General features: G+C 41.5%; 1 long non-coding RNA gene across 1 annotated transcript; it reads left to right on the top strand.

Annotated features, from left to right (window-relative positions):
* The first annotated feature begins 4,158 nt into the window (after window positions 1-4,158).
* On the top strand, window positions 4,159-12,375 carry LOC128738269 (uncharacterized). Its single transcript, XR_008412084.1, has 3 exons — window positions 4,159-4,424; window positions 4,521-4,614; window positions 12,273-12,375. It is a non-coding gene; the product is annotated as an uncharacterized LOC128738269 (long non-coding RNA).
* The last annotated feature ends 3,698 nt before the right edge of the window (window positions 12,376-16,073 follow it).

Here is a 16,073-nt window from a genome sequence, read left to right as displayed (position 1 = left end):
CGTTTAAAATGCTCCATCAATCTCAAATGGTTGACGTTTGTTTTAAAATCAATTTTTTTCAACCGTGGGAATTGTTGGAATCAGTATCGCATTATTTGGCAACCTATCAAATTGCCGATTTTGAACACCCACCCACCCACTGCTGAAATCATTGTTACCTTCACTACGCGTGTTGAAGTCTAGAAAAAAATTTATTTAACGGCTTGCTAGGATCTAGCGTTACAGTCAGACACAAGGAAACTATATATAGTAATACAGCCTGAATTCGTTAATTGGGCCACGACTGCACTCTAGCTGATTCGCTGACAGTTGTTAGAAATTTCTAAACTCGAAAATTCCATACAATTTTGACATTCAAGTTGTCACATAGCCCAATTAGCGAACACCCAATTAACGAACCGCCCAATTAACGAACCACCAATTAACAAAACTTTGCTGTATATCCATTTGAAAGCTCATATTTTCGCTCTCATGTTGCTAAATGCACAGTCCTGCTTCGGGCGAAAAAGGGCTGCGCGTATAACTACAGCAAGAAATGTCGCGTCCGCGTCGCATGTCGCTTGCACTCTGGCGGTACCCTTAAGTGATAAGAGTTGTTCTTTGTTCATCGTTCAGTTTTCTACAGAACAGTAGTTTCATCAGTTGAAAGTCGGAATAAGTTAAACTATAGCCATAATTTTGACGGTCTGTGGAAGAACTGATCGACTGCAGTAATGGATTCTCGCGGAATCCATTTCAATGATCTACCCATCCTAGTGTTGCAGCGTATATTTGTTAATTTACCAAGCTTGGCCGACCGGGTAGCGCTTTCTTTGGTATGCCAACAGTGGAATGAAGTGGCTTTTGACTACAGCTTTTTGGATCACATTAGAATGACATTGAAACTTTGCACACCAGCAACAATTACACGTTACTACCAGAGCATTCGCATATACCGTCAACCTGATTTAACTGTGGAAGAAAAGAATGTCACAAAAATACTGACATCGTTTGAGAAAGTAAGCTCATCCTTGAAAGAACTTATATATGACGCTCCACTAGACTTTCTTACGCTTAAAATACTTTCAACATGTCCACGGCTTGTGAAGCTCGTATTCCGCGCCGACATGGTCGTGCCAGATGGCTTCAACGACCAACTACCGGTCCTAGAGAATTTGAAGGAATTACACACCGCAAATCTGTCAGATTTTGACGTCATTCGTGTAGCTCCGAATCTGCGTACGCTTCGAATTAGCCGTAACATTTATAATTTTTCAAACTGGACAAAAGAAACCAAGCTTACAGCTGTTGAACTTAGTTTCAACAGCGAGAACTTAGCAGCAGAATTAATACAGTTTTGTCCACTGCTGACCAAGTTACGTTTCTGGCGAATTACTTTACCGCTTCGACCTTTGGCTAGCCTAACGCATCTTAAGGTAAATAATTTAAAAGTTTCGATATCGAAGTTTTCATCACTAAATTATATTTTGCTACAGATTCTTTCTTTATGTATTGATACAGGTCCTTTCAGAATGTTAATAAACGAGAATAGTGTTTTTCCCAACGTTGAAATACTCGAAATTGACACAGATGCGGAGGTGATTTTCGATACTCTGCAACATTTGTTTCCCAGAGTTCACTATTTAAAAATCGATTGGCACGGGCAGTACCATATGCCAGAAACGAGAAATGGTCGCCTTTGTTTCCCGCAGCTGAGAACCTTGGAGGTTATGAGTTACAAAACGGAAGCTCTACTTGATCTGTTGGCTGGGCTCTGCAATCTGCGTACGCTTATTCTGCATAGCAAGCTACTGTTGTCAAGCGACCTGCCGCCCATGAACGGCCTCCAACAGTTAACGTTGCACAAGGCTACGTTGGCTGTGACCAATCAAATGGACGCAAATTTTCCGAGCTTAGAAGTTTTGAATTTATACAACTCGAACTACTGTGTGCGAGAGCTGCCATCGAGAATTACGGTTAGGCATTACCGCAAGAACTTTCGCAAAGATATATTCGATGTTATACCGTGAATGATGTGCTGAACTAAGTTAAGAAAACTGAATGTAAATAAATTAAATTTTAAACGAAAAATCAAATTATTTTTCTTTTTAAAACTCAATTGGTATAATAATACAGAAAGAACCCTCCCATGGGTAAATGATTTGTCGAGTCTTCAACAGCCGCTTATTAGTTTTATGTGTAAAATGTAATCTAACCTAGTAGCCCAATGTTCTGTTCACCAGAATGCTCCACTTCAGGTTCAAAATGTCCTTCTCCATTCTCGTATATATATATATATATATATATATATATATATATATATATATATATATATATATATATATATATATATATATATATATATATATATATATACTAGCTGACCCGACAAACTTCGTATTGCCACAAATTAACCTGTATTGTACATAAATCATGAATCTCGGATGATCTTTGTCACAATCTCGAGTTTTGTAAGCCCCCCAGTGGGCGGCGCTTCCGACGGCGGGTCACCGGCAACACTCGCGACCGTCTCATCCTGAATGATCTAGTGTTACTATAGATAGTTTTTGTGGTCTTGTATTGACTAATGTTTTATGGAAGAGTCTCGAATTTCTCGAGTTCGATTAGTTTTTGAGTTTCGCAAAAATTTCTGTTTTATTTGTATGAGAGTCCATATCCCCCTACCACAGGGGTGAGAGGTCTCTAACTATCGTAAAATAAATTCAAGACTCCAAAGTCTCCCACATGCCAAAATTGGTTCCATTTGCTTGATTAGTTCTCAAGTTATAAGGAAATTTGAATTTCGTTTGTATGAGAGCCCCCCCTCTTAAAAAGGTAAGGAGTCCTAATTCATCATAGAAAAAATGGTTGCCTCCAAAAACACCCACATGCCAAATATGGTTCCATTTGCTTGATTAGTTCTCGGATTATGAGGAAATTTGTATTTCATTTATGTAGAAGCACCCCCTCTTAAAGTTGGGAGGGGTCCCAATTCACCATAGAAAATATTCTTGCCTCCAGAAACCTCCACATGCCAAATTTGGTTCTATTTGCTTGATTAGCTCTCGAGTTATGAGGAAATTTGAATTTCATTTGTATAGGAGCCCCCCCCCCCCCTCCTAAAGTGGGTAGAGGTCCCAATTCATCATAAAAAAATTTTTTTTGAAAACACCCACGTGCCAAATTTGGTTCCATTTGCTTGATTAGTTCTCGAGTTATGAGGAAATTTGTATGGAAGCCCCCCCTTTTAAAGAGGAGAGGAGTTATAATTCCCCTTATAAAGAGGGGAGGGGTCTCAATTTACCATAGAATAAATTCTTGTCACCGAAAACACCCACATGCCAAATTTTGTTCTATTTGCTTGATTAGTTGTCGAGTTATGCAGAAATTTGTGTTTCATTTGTATGGGAGCCCCCCCTCTTAGTGGGGGGAGGGGTTTTTAACCATCACTAAAACCTTTTCTGGCCACATAAAACCTCTACATGCATATTTTCATGCCGATTGGTTCAGTAGTTTTTGATTCTATAAGGAACATACGGACAGACAGACAGACAGACAGAAATCTTTCTTTATAGGTATAGATATATGTGTGTGTGTGTGCGTGTGTGTGTGTGTGTGTGCGTGTGCGTGTGTGTGTGTATGTGTACGTATACGCGGCGAAGTGTGCGTAAATGTCAGCAAGCACCACGCACCATACGCACCACATACTCCTACACTCAGCGAAATTCACATAGGATTTTCATAACATGGATCGTATGAATCAGGTAAATGGTATATAATTTCGCGTTCATACGAAACGTATGATTGTCATACGCAAAATAAAGAACTTCATAAGCTGCAGGAAGAAAAACATAATAGTTCACTTTGAATTTCATACGTGTGACGTATGAAATACAGGTTGATTACCCATTTTTGGGTTGTTTATAACTTTTTCGTTTCGTCTTGTTTTATCGTGTAACGATCGTCGGCTGTCAAAAGTTTTCGTGTTTTGTTTGTTTCTGAATGTGCGCGTTATTTAAATGTGTGAATTTTTAATATTACGTTGCGAATTTAATCTTTTTCGCATTTTGTTTGCGGTCGGCGTGTTGCGGGACATAATATCGAACGAGTGGATAATGTGTAGCTAGCTAATTGTTTTTCGGCACAATTAATGCAAAGGAAAAGTTGGTCTGCCGGTAAGTTGTTTCCTGCCTTTGGATTATATTTTTCCGGCACGTCGTGTTTCATTACCATTTTCCGTTATAGTTGCTATTGGTGCAGTTTGTATGATACTACGAGCTGCTTTTCCTAAACCTGTTTCGGAACTATCTGAACGGAACGATCGGGAAGATCCGGCAAATATACGACGTTTGGGAACTTGTTATCGTGATGTGTTTGCTGCTAGAGAAGCCGGTATTCCCGCAACCCGCTAACTGATCGAACCTTCGGAATAACAAAAACAAACGGTACGGAGGAGCTTGCTGCTGCTTTGTATTACGTAGGTTTAGGAACTCATTTATCTACCTACCGCATTGTTTAAAATGGTTTAAATTACTTTGCAGGAAAACGATTAAAGTAACAGAATTCCTGATTTTATTCGGATTACGCAACATGGCACGATGAAAATGGAACTGGTTGCTGCTCGGTGCTACATAGGTAAAGAATTATGTTTAATAAGTTATCTATTTTCTTAAGGCTCAATTGTAGAAATGGTAACGAGCCATATTTTTTTTATTTTGTTTATATATATATATTTAGAGAGACACTCTGAGGGAGTGACCTGATTTGCTTTAATTAGCTGGGCTTTATTGACATAGTTTTCAAGGTTTTTAGATGACGATTTATAGTTTGTTTTAAGAAATGAGGCACTTTTTTATCTGTTGTATTATGTTGTGGGATTGAAGTGAGTTATTTTAACTCTAGTGTAGCATTCGCCACTAGGGAAAACTGGGAACGTGTTAGAAATTTAATTAGTCTTCTCATTGCCACTATGGAACAATGACAAGGGACGCACTTGATAACTTGAACTTGATATTTTTTATCTGTTAAAGCGATCAAAAGCTCACGTATTTTTTCACAGGAAATACAGGGAGGGCTTTATCATCTTCATCGATCGTAGTCTCGATAATAATGTAACTATCTGCGAAGATAAAGTAGTAGCTTGTAGGCATAATTGCGACCATCCGGTGGTAGTATTGAATTACAACAGTTCTGCGATATCCATGGATGCAGGAGCATCGAGCTTTTAAGGCTCAAGCACGCGTCATTAATTTCTAGGATTCAAAAGCAGTTTTCATGCTCAAAACACAAGATATGTTCATGAAAATTTACCATTGCGTTCTGACAGACGCAAAACTGCTTTTGAAATCCCAGAAATCAATCACGCGTGTTTGAACCTTTAAGACGCTCTCCTTTAGGAGGCGGGTTCCCATACAAATGAAATACAAATTTCTGTATATCTCAAAAACTAATCTAGCAAACGGAACCAAATTTGGTATGTGGGGATTTTTGCAGGGATGAATTTTGACGTAGGACTACGTCTTTGTTTACTATACTGGGACTGGATAGCACTTTCTGAAAACGAAAATAGAAGTGTAACGTTTGAATAAAAGATTTCAAAATTTAATAACTTCTGAACTACTGTATGAAACTGAACAATTTATGTGTCGTTGGATAGATAAAATGACCAGAAATTTTATGGAGAAGCAATTTTAAGAGAGCAATTTTAAGGAGGGCGTAAGAGGGGGGGCTCTTATACAAATGAAACACAAATTTCCTCAAAACACGAGAACTAATCAAGCAAATGGAACCAAATTTGGCATGTGGAAGTTTCAGAAGGCAGGATTTTTTTCTATGGTGTACTGAGACCGTTTCCCCTTCTAAGGGGAAGGGGGAAGGCTCCCATACAAATGAAGTACAAATTTCCCCAAAACTCGAGAACTTTAAGCAAATGGAACCAAATTTAGCATGTGGAGGTTTCAGAAAGCAAGAATTTTTCTATGGTGCATTATGACCCCTTCCCTCTATAGGAGGGGGCTCCCATACAAATAATATACAAATTTCCTCATAACTCGAGAACTAATCAAGCAAAAGGAACCAAATGTGGCATGTGAGGGATTTTGGAGATAAGAATTTTTTTCATGGTGTACTGAGACCACAGAACAGAAGCGGAAGTAGAAATCCAAACACGTACATGTTACTTTCTACAGATACTGGCGAACCTGGCGGTAGTGAGTCACTTTTTTCCACGAAAACACACGAACGCATACGAATGCACACGAAAGCATGTGATAGCTCCTATGCGATTGGCAGCCAGCGTTCTGCTTATATTGCTGTTATTCGCTTCTATGCGAAAACCTTCCCAAAGAAAAATAAAAACAAAAAATACTCTGTTACCAGTTTTGATCGCCGAATCATTTGGACTTTCACTTCTGTTCTGTGCTGAGACCCCTTCCCCTTCTAAAAGGGGGGGGGGGGGGCTCCCATACAAATGAAACACGCATTTCTGCATAACTCGAGAACTAATCAAGCAAAGGGAACCAAATTTGATATGTGGGGGTTTTACGAGGCCCTTTAAGAGGGGGGGGGGGTTCCCATACACATGAAAACAAATTTCTGCATAAATCGAGAACTAATCAAGCAAGCGGAACCAAATTCGGCATGTGAGGTTTTCTGGAGAAAGCAATTTTTTCCATGGTGGATTGAGGTGGTGGGGGACTATCATACAAATAAAACTGAAATTTTTGCGTAACTCAAACTAATCGAACTCGAGAGATTTTAGACTCTTCCATAAAACAGTCAATAACAAGACCACCAAAAACTATTTGTAGTAACACTAGATGATTCAGCGTCTAGGTTTATTTGTTTTCCTAGATCTACTGACCTCTATTACTTTCCTTCAGTTGGGTCCAAACGAGCGGCGGCGAGTAAGATGGAAATCACCACTGCGATATGGTACTTTCCGCGAAAAGGTCATTCGAGAATTGGTTTTCCGCAAACTGGTATTCGGCGAAATGTTATACAATCACGGCGAATATTTAAATGATATCCGTTTTAGTTTTTCTGTCTAAACAATGGGGGGAGTTGTTTTCAACTTTAATGTCCGGTAAAATTGGAAATTTGTGCATTGAACTACCCATGCTTTCATAGTTACGTAACTGCCAAAAATGATTTATTCTAAGGTTGAACTCCTCAAAAATGTCATCTGAGATTCCGGATTTATGTACAGCAGTTTAGTTTGTAGCGATACGAAGTTTGTCGGATCAGCTAGTCTTCTTCAGCAGCATAGAGCCGGGGTGGCTCGTGCTGTTTCAAGCACTCGTCTCCATTCAACTCGGTCTTGGGCCACTCGTCGCCAATTTCCTAGTCGTCTCAGAAGTCGCAAATCGCTTTCGACCTGGTCGAGCCATCGTGCACGTTGGGCCCCCCTGTTCCTGGTGCCGGTGGGGTTGTTGAAGAGGACCGTTTTCGTCGCACTGTCGTCCGGCATCCTTACGACGTGTCCGGCCCACCGTAGCCTGCTAACTTTCGCTAGATGTACGATGGGAGTCTCCCCAAGCAGTGCCTGTAGCTCGTGATTCATACGCCTCCGCCACTCTCCACTTTCAGTTTGTACTCCGCCAAATATCGTCCGCAGCACTTTCCGCTCAAACACGGCAAGGGCGCGTATGTCCTCCGTAAGCAGCGTCACGGCTTCAAGTCCATAAAGAACTACCGGTCTAATAATGGTTTTGTACATTGTTAGCTTCGTGCGGCGGCGTATGCTTCCTGATCGTAGCGTTTTACGAAGGGCAAAGTAGGCTCGATTTCCCGCTTGGATGCGCCGCTGGATCTCCTTACTAGTGTTGTTGTCCGCGGTCACCAGCGATCCCAAATACACGAACTCTTCTACCACTTCTAGTTCGTCGCCGTCAACGGTAACCGTCCGTGGGAGGCGCGCATTTGTTTCCTTTGAGCCTCTTCCTTTCATGTATTTGGTCTTCGACGCATTTATTTTTAGCCCAATTCTCCTAGACTCCGCTTTCAGTCTGGCGTAGATTGCCTCCGCCGTCGCAAAGTTCCTGGCTATGATATCGAAGTCATCTGCAAAGCCTAGAAGTTGGCTACTCTTGGTAAAAATCGTGCCTCTCGTTTCAATGCCCGCTCGTCGGATCACCCCCTCAAGAGCGATGTTGAACAGCATGCAGGATAGACCGTCACCTTGTCTCAACCCTCGTCGCGTCTCGAAGGGACTCGAGAGTGTCCCAGAGATGCGTACGAAACACATCACTCGATCCAATGTAGCTCTGATCAGTCGCGTCAGTTTGTCCGGGAAACCGTATTCGTGCATTATCTGCCATAGCTTGTCTCGATCGACTGTATCGTATGCTGCTTTGAAATCGATAAAGATGTGATGCGTGGGCACGTTGTACTCCCGACATTTCTGTAAGATCTGTCGGATAGTAAACATTTGGTCCGTAGTTGCGCGAGCCCCCATGAAACCCGCCTGATAATTCCCTACGAAACCTTGTGCTATCGGTGACAGCCGGCGTAACAGGATCTGGGAGAGTACCTTGTAGGCGGCGTTTACCAGCGTAATACCACGATAGTTGCAGCAGTCTAGCCGATCACCCTTTTTGTAGATGGGACAAACCACTCCTTCCATCCATTCCTCCGGTAGCTTTTCCTCCTCCCAAATCCTCGAAATAACCCAGTGTAGAGCCTTTGCTAGCGTTTCCCCGCCATGTTTATAAAGCTCTGCCGGTAGGCGGTCCTTCCCAGCGGCTTTATTGGTCTTCAGCAACCTGATTTCTCGTTTGACTTCTTGGAGATCAGGTGCTAGGACATCACTATCTTCCATGGGCGCTCCTAGGTTAATTTCCGTTCCGCCTCCTTCTGCGACTTCGCCATTGAGGTGTTCATCGAAGAACTGCTTCCATCTGTCGACCACCTCGCGCTCGTTTGTAATTAGATTCCCTCCCTCGTCCCTACACATGTCAGGTTTCGGTGTGTAGCCCTTCCGAGTTTGGTTCACCTTCTCATAAAACTTGCGCGTGTCATTAGCTCGGAATAGTTGTTCTAATTCTTCACGATCTCTGTCCTCATTTTGGCGCTTTTTTCTCCTCAGGATCGTGGTCAACTGGTTCCTAGCTCGTCGATACTTGGCCAGGTTCTCTCTAGTGGCAATACTTAGATAATTTTTCCAAGCGTTTTTTTTCTCCTCCACCGCTTGTTGGCATTCCCCATCAAACCAATCATTTTGTGTACTCCGAGGCTCAATACCTAGTGCCGCGGTAGCGGCCTCTCCGATGGCCGAGCGTATTCTGCCCCAACCGTCTTCGAGGTTTGAAGCACCTAACTCCTCGGAAGAAGGCAGTGCCTCATTCAGTACTCGCGCGGAGTTCTCGGCAGCGTGTGGGTTATCTAGCTGCCTGATGTTCAGCCGAGGAGGGCGGCTTTGACGTGTCCGGTATACGGTGGACAGCTTTGAGCGCACATGTACTGCTACTAGGTAATGGTCAGAATCAATATCCGCACCCCGACGGGAGCGTACGTTCGTGATGTTAGAGAAGAACCGGCCCTCTATGAGAACGTGGTCAATTTGGTTCATTGTACGTTGGTCAGGTGATCTCCAGGTGGCTTTGTGGATATCCTTGCGCGGGAAAAAGGTACTTCGGATCACCAGGCCTCGGGAAGCTGCGAAGTTTATACATCGTTGGCCGTTATCGTTTGTGTCGGTGTGCAGGCTATGGGGTCCTACCACCGGTCTATACATTTCTTCCCTACCGACCTGGGCGTTCATATCCCCGATGACGATCTTGATGTCCCGTGACGAGCAGCTGTCGTACGTAGCCTCCAGCCTCGCGTAGAACGCTTCTTTCTCATCGTCGGGTCTACCTTCGTGCGGGCAGTGCACGTTAATGATGCTATAATTGAAGAAATGGCCCTTTATCCTCAATACACACATTCTCTCGTTGATCGCCTTCCAATCTATCACGCGATCCTGCATTCCGCCCAGCACTACAAAGCCCGTTCCCAGTTCGTTGGTAGCGCCACCGCTCTGGTAAAACTGGGCCTTTCCGCCACGGATCTTCCATACCTTCTCTCCTTTGCGACAGATTTCATGCAGAGCTACGATGCCGAGTTTGCGGGGTTCCAGCTGTTCAATCAGCACCCGCTCGCAACCTGCGAAATTTAGCGATCTGCAGTTCCAAGTCCCGAGTCTCCATTCGTCGTCCTTATTTCGTCGCCTAGGTCGATGCCGAATATTCCGCTCCGAATATGCTTGAATGTTGTTAGTTAAGTTTAGTTTAGGTGTGTAGCCGTACTGGGGCAACACTACCGAGTCTCGCGATGGGGCTGCCATCTCATAGTGCCGAGACGCACTATACCTCCTTCCCGGTTAGTATACGACCTTAGTTTCCACCGGGGTTGGTTACCCGATCTCCGCTAAGGTTGCTCGTATTCCGGCTGGTACCACGAGGAGGTCGGGATCGGAGTTGCTGGATAAGAGGCTAACGACCACTATGAGGCTAACGACCACTATATTCCGCATTATCTAGCCGTTTACCAACCTTTTCCGGATCAGCTAGTCTTATATATAAAAATGTATTTCTGTCTGTCTGTCCATATGTTCCTTACAGAATCGAAAACTACTGATCGTGATACTGATTAATAACATACTGGAAAAGCGCAAACTCAGATTGAATTTTAAATGCAAAAGAAGGAACTAAAATACGAACATTATTAAAACGTAGTCGCAGACTACGAAAATACAAAAGTAAACTAGTGAACCGACTATTTTAAACTTACTGAAAGGAGCTAAGTATTATTTCATAAAGATCTTACTACATATATCTTTTCATTAGAACTTCTAAATACATACAAATGTGTATCCTATATCCTGGAATGCATTTTTCGCCTTTGTATTTATCATTTTCAATGATTTTTAGGACTACCTACTCAGAAAAGTTAATATTTCGGAAAAGTTAATCGACCCATTCCCCAATCGATTAACTTTTCCGAGAGTCCACTGTACAAATTTCCATTTAACTCGTGAACTAATCAAGCAAATGGAGCTTAATTTGGCATATGGGGGTTTTTGAAGGCAGGATTTTTTTTCTGTGGTGTACTGAGACCCCTCTTTCTTTTAAGAAATGAAAAACATATTTCCTCATTTGGGGATCCTCACCCCTGTGATAAGTAGGAAGGATTCTCATACAAATGAAACAAGTGATGCCAGCGACGCGCCGTCGGAAGCACCGGCTACTCAGGGGGTAGCTCCCGCAGAAATCACCTCTGTCTAGGTATATTTGTTTTCCTAAGTCTACTGACCTCTATTACTTTTCTTCAGTTAGGTCCGAACGAACGAAAGCGGAGAGGATCACTCTTACGAAATGGTACTTTCAGAAGGGATAGGGGTCTTAAGTCACCATGAAAAATATTCATGCCCCCAAAATCCTCCACATACCAAATTTGATTTCATTTACTTGATTAGTTCTCGAGTTATGCAGAAATTTGTGTGTGATTTGTATGGGAGCCACCTATTCCAAAGGGAGGGGGTCTCGAATCTTCATAAAAAGCTTCCCTGGCCCCAAAAATCCCTACATGCAAATTTTCACTCCGAACGGTTCAATAGTTTTCGATTCTGTAAGGAACATAGAGCAGACAGAAATCCATTTTTATAGGCATAGATTAGTATGGGAGCCCCCCCCCCCCTTTTAGTGGGAGGAGGGGTCTTTTGCCATCGAGAGAACCTTCGGCAACCCCAAAAAACCCTACATGCAAATTTTCACGCCGATCGGTTCAGTAGTTTTCGATTCTAAAAGGAACATATGGACAGACAGACAGACAGAAATCCATTTTTATAGGTATAGATATAAAAAAATCAACAATTTTTTCTCAAACTACATTATGCGATGTAGGTTCACAAACTTCATTTTCCATGAAAATGTCATGGATCTTGAATGTTTTATGACGTAACTAATCCCGTTGACTCACTGTTGACTACTCTCCCCTACTATATTCAGCAAAGTTGCTTATTTTAGTATGTTCTCCAACATTCTGGAAGAATTTTTTAATTATTTAAAAAAAGTTCGTATTCACTGAATTCAAGGTAACCCTATTGTTATTATTTTATTAATAAACTTCTTCAAGGACCCCACCCTTGAAAAGTATTTTAAAAAAAATACGGGTTTAAATTAAAATTTTCCGATAAAAATAAAGTACATAAACTTTGGACAAAATCAGAGTACTTTTAAATTTTGATGGTACCTTATTTTATCGAATTGCTAATACATATATAAAATTTAAATATTTTTCATTAACTCTTTCAGACTTGCGGCTACAAGTTCTTGGTTTGAACACTGTGCTAACTCCAACTAAAGCACCAAACGGATTGAAACCAGCAATAGAAATTTAATTAGATCCTAAATTGAGATATTATAACTTTAAATGGAAAAATAAATACAAAAATTAAAACAAAATAAATATATAAATTATAAACAGACTTACAGTTTATGTATTTAAATCGTTTTAACGTAAGAACAAGAAAAAATGCTTCACAGGTGCATATAATACACGCTATGAATTAGGTATTTATTAATCCCACACTAAGCTCGCTGAACGCGGTGATAGGGGACACGACAACTATCGTTCTGATGACATTAAAAATTATCTTGTTCCCAGCCGATTTTGGGTACAATGTTTCCTTGCCTAGATTGGCAACATTACATCCAAAATGGGTCGGTAAATAGATAATTTTTGATGTAAGAACGATAACTGTTGTGTTCCCTATCACCACGTTCGGCGAGCGTAGTGCGGGATTCATAAATACACAATTCATGGTGTGTACTATAAAAAACCATATAAACAGTATTAAAATCCATAAGAAAATTCTTCCATTAATCATATAGTTTTCGTATGAAAATTATTGGTCTTTTTTATGAAAATTATACGGGGCCGCTATAATTCCCATACGACATATATTAACATTTCATATCGTAATCGTATGATTTGCATTTGAGAAAATGTTAATTTTCATAAGAAATCTGTATGTTTTTCGATGCACGATGTATGAAAATCATAAGTTTGGTTCGATTGATTTTCATCAAAAAATCGTATGATATGCATTTGAAAAAATATTAAATTTCATAAGAAATCGCTATGTTCTTCGATACAGGATGTATGAAAATCATAAGCGTGGTTCGATTGATTATCATTAGAAAATCGTATGATTAACATAGTATTTTGCTTTGGCAAAAAAACATAAGTATTTCCTATGAAAATCTTATGTAAATTTCGCTGAGTGATATGCGACGATATTATTTTCGTATGACTGATGGAAGCAAGCAGTGCGTTGCCGACTTCGCTCCGACAAGCCTTTTCGTTCATATCGGGTCGTTGTTGAGCAACCATTTTCACTGGACTTGTCATGTCTGGCTGAAAGTAAATTTCTCCATCCGGAATATGGCTAGAGACGGTACAATGCCAACTGTCGAACCACGCGGAATCTGCTCGCTCGAGAAGGCTATACGCGAGAAACTGTCATTCGACTTCCACTTTTTCTCTATGCCGGTAACATGCTATCGGCGACTATCATTAACGCACATTACAAATTCCAGGCAAATCCTCTAATAAGCTGCCACTAAACCCCCCCCCCCCCGCATTTTTTGAAAGGCAGGACCGACCGGCCGGTTTTTGTAATTTTCAGACTTGGCAACCCTAATTGCTTCAAAACCATCTTCACAGAGGGTTATCAACTTCACTAACATATCACGCTCCATATCACCAAATATATTATATTTTTCTAAAAATACACTCTCCAGGAAAAAACGGCCGATCATTTTTAACTATCATCTAGGCGGCGAACTGATTAAAAGAGAGTCCTGCATCAAGGATCTGGGAGTCCTTCTCGACTCACAGTTGTCCTACAAGCAGCACATCAGCTACATCGTTGCTAAAGCATCCCGCAGTCTTGGCCTAATAATGAGAACTGCGAAAAGCTTCACCGATATATATTGCTTGAAGAATTTGTACTGCGCGCTTGTTCGTTCGACGCTAGAATATTGTTCGGCGGTCTGGAATCCCCATTATCTCAACGGCGTTGATCGGTTAGAGAAAATACAACGTAAATTCATTCGGTTCGCCCTCCGTCGCCTGCCTTGGAACAACCCGCTCCAGCTACCAAGATACGAAGCACGCCTGTTGCTAATTGGACTGGACACCCTAGCAACTAGGAGAAATCTGTGCCGAGCAATCCTTGTAGCTGATCTCCTAATGGCAAGGGTCGATTGTTCATGGCTTCTCAACCATATCAGTCTACGGGCTCAACCACGACCTCTTCGTAGCAGAATGTTCCTCCAAGTACCGTTTCGAAGGACAAATTATGCAGCAAACGGGGCCATCGTCGGGCTACAACGAGTTTTCAGCCAAGTGTCAGCTGGGTTCGACTTTTACCTAAATCGTAGGACTATTCGTAGGAACTTTTTATATATTTTACGTACTAGTTAGACCGAATTATCATTAGGACAACTATATGTCTGTTGATACAAACAATAAACAATAAACAATAAACAATAATTTCCTACAACTTTTCTGTTGACGCCATTTTGATCAAATAAGTAAATAGTTTTCAAAATATGATGTTTTGAAAAAAAAAAGTAATCTCATGTCTAAATACGCCCTCTTGAAAAGTTACTCTTGACGAAAAAAAAATCAAGTTTAGTGGAAAATGAGTTCTTACGTGGTACCCAACACATCAGGAAAATTTCATTCCAATCAAAAATGGGCGAGTCAAATAGTTTTGCTAGTTGAGCTGGAATTGCTCTAAGATAGGAAGGAAGTGTCTGATGCGTGCGAAGAATGATTAATTGGATGAACTGGAAAATTTCGATACAGACCAAAAATATGTTGGGTTGTGCAATGGCAGGTGGAGCTCACACCCACGCTCTTTCGGTTGGCACCCGAATGTTTTACTCACTAAACTACTGCCGCCCGTTATATTAGGTAGTCTAATACCTAGCTTTGTTTTATTTTCTCAATTCTGTCATTTCCGTATAAGGGTTGCTAGTATGTAACTGCATTGGTGGTTTGTGAGCATCGCGAAACGATTTCGCTATGGAAAAAAATTTGGTGATGAATACAAATCGCGTATACGTATACGCGGCGGAGTGTGCCTAGGGTTAATGTCAGCAATCTCGATACGCACCACATACTCCTATGCGACGATATTGTTTTCGTATGACTGCTCTGTTTTTATCGCCGATAAGATAGATTGTTACCTGTTCGGTCAGTGTGATGGAAGCAAGCGGTGCGTTGCCGACAAGTCTCGTGAATAACCGCCACCGGGTGTGTTTTTTTGACGTATAGGACTACGTCTTTCTTTACTATACTGAGACTGGGTAGCACTTTGTGAAAACGAAAATAGAATGTAAGGGTATGTAAGAATGTAAGGGTACCGCCAGAGTGCAAGCGACATGCGACGCGACGCGACATTTCTTGCTGTAGTTATACGCGCAGCCCTTTTTCGCCCGAAGAAGGACTGTGCATTTAGCAACATGAGAGCGAAGTCGTGTCGCGTTTACTCTGTACGGGGCCTAACGTTTGAATGAAAGATTTCAAATACTAATAACTACAAAACTACTGAACGAAACTGAACAATTTGTGTCGTTGGATAGATAAAATGACCAGCAATTTTATTGAAGGGGGGCTCCCTGAAACACTAATTTTCTCAAAACTCGAGAACTAATCAAGCAAATGGAACCAAGTTTGGCATGTGAAGGTTTTAGAAGGTAGAATATTTTTCTATGGTGTACTTAGACCCCTTCCGCTTCTAAGAGGGGGGGATCCCATACAAATGAAATACAAATTTCCTCGTAATTTTATAACTAATCAAGAAAATGGAACCAAATTTGGCATGTGGGGGTTATAGAAGGCAAGAATTGGTATATAAGACTCGGCCCTGGGACGCTCGCCGGCTCAATCTTTGTGGTAATAGGGTCTGTAATTAGCCTTTTCGTTCATGTCGGGTCGTTGTTGAGCAGCCATTTTCACTGGACTTGCGATGTCTGGCTGAAAGTAAATTTCTCCATCCGGAATATGGCTAGAATGTACAAGGCCAACTATCAAACCCCGCG

The sequence above is a fragment of the Sabethes cyaneus genome, chromosome 2, assembly GCF_943734655.1.
Source record: "Sabethes cyaneus chromosome 2, idSabCyanKW18_F2, whole genome shotgun sequence".
Lineage (NCBI taxonomy): Eukaryota > Metazoa > Arthropoda > Insecta > Diptera > Culicidae > Sabethes > Sabethes cyaneus.
Note: the sequence above shows the minus strand (reverse complement) of the source record. Positions and strands in the feature narration are given on the sequence as shown.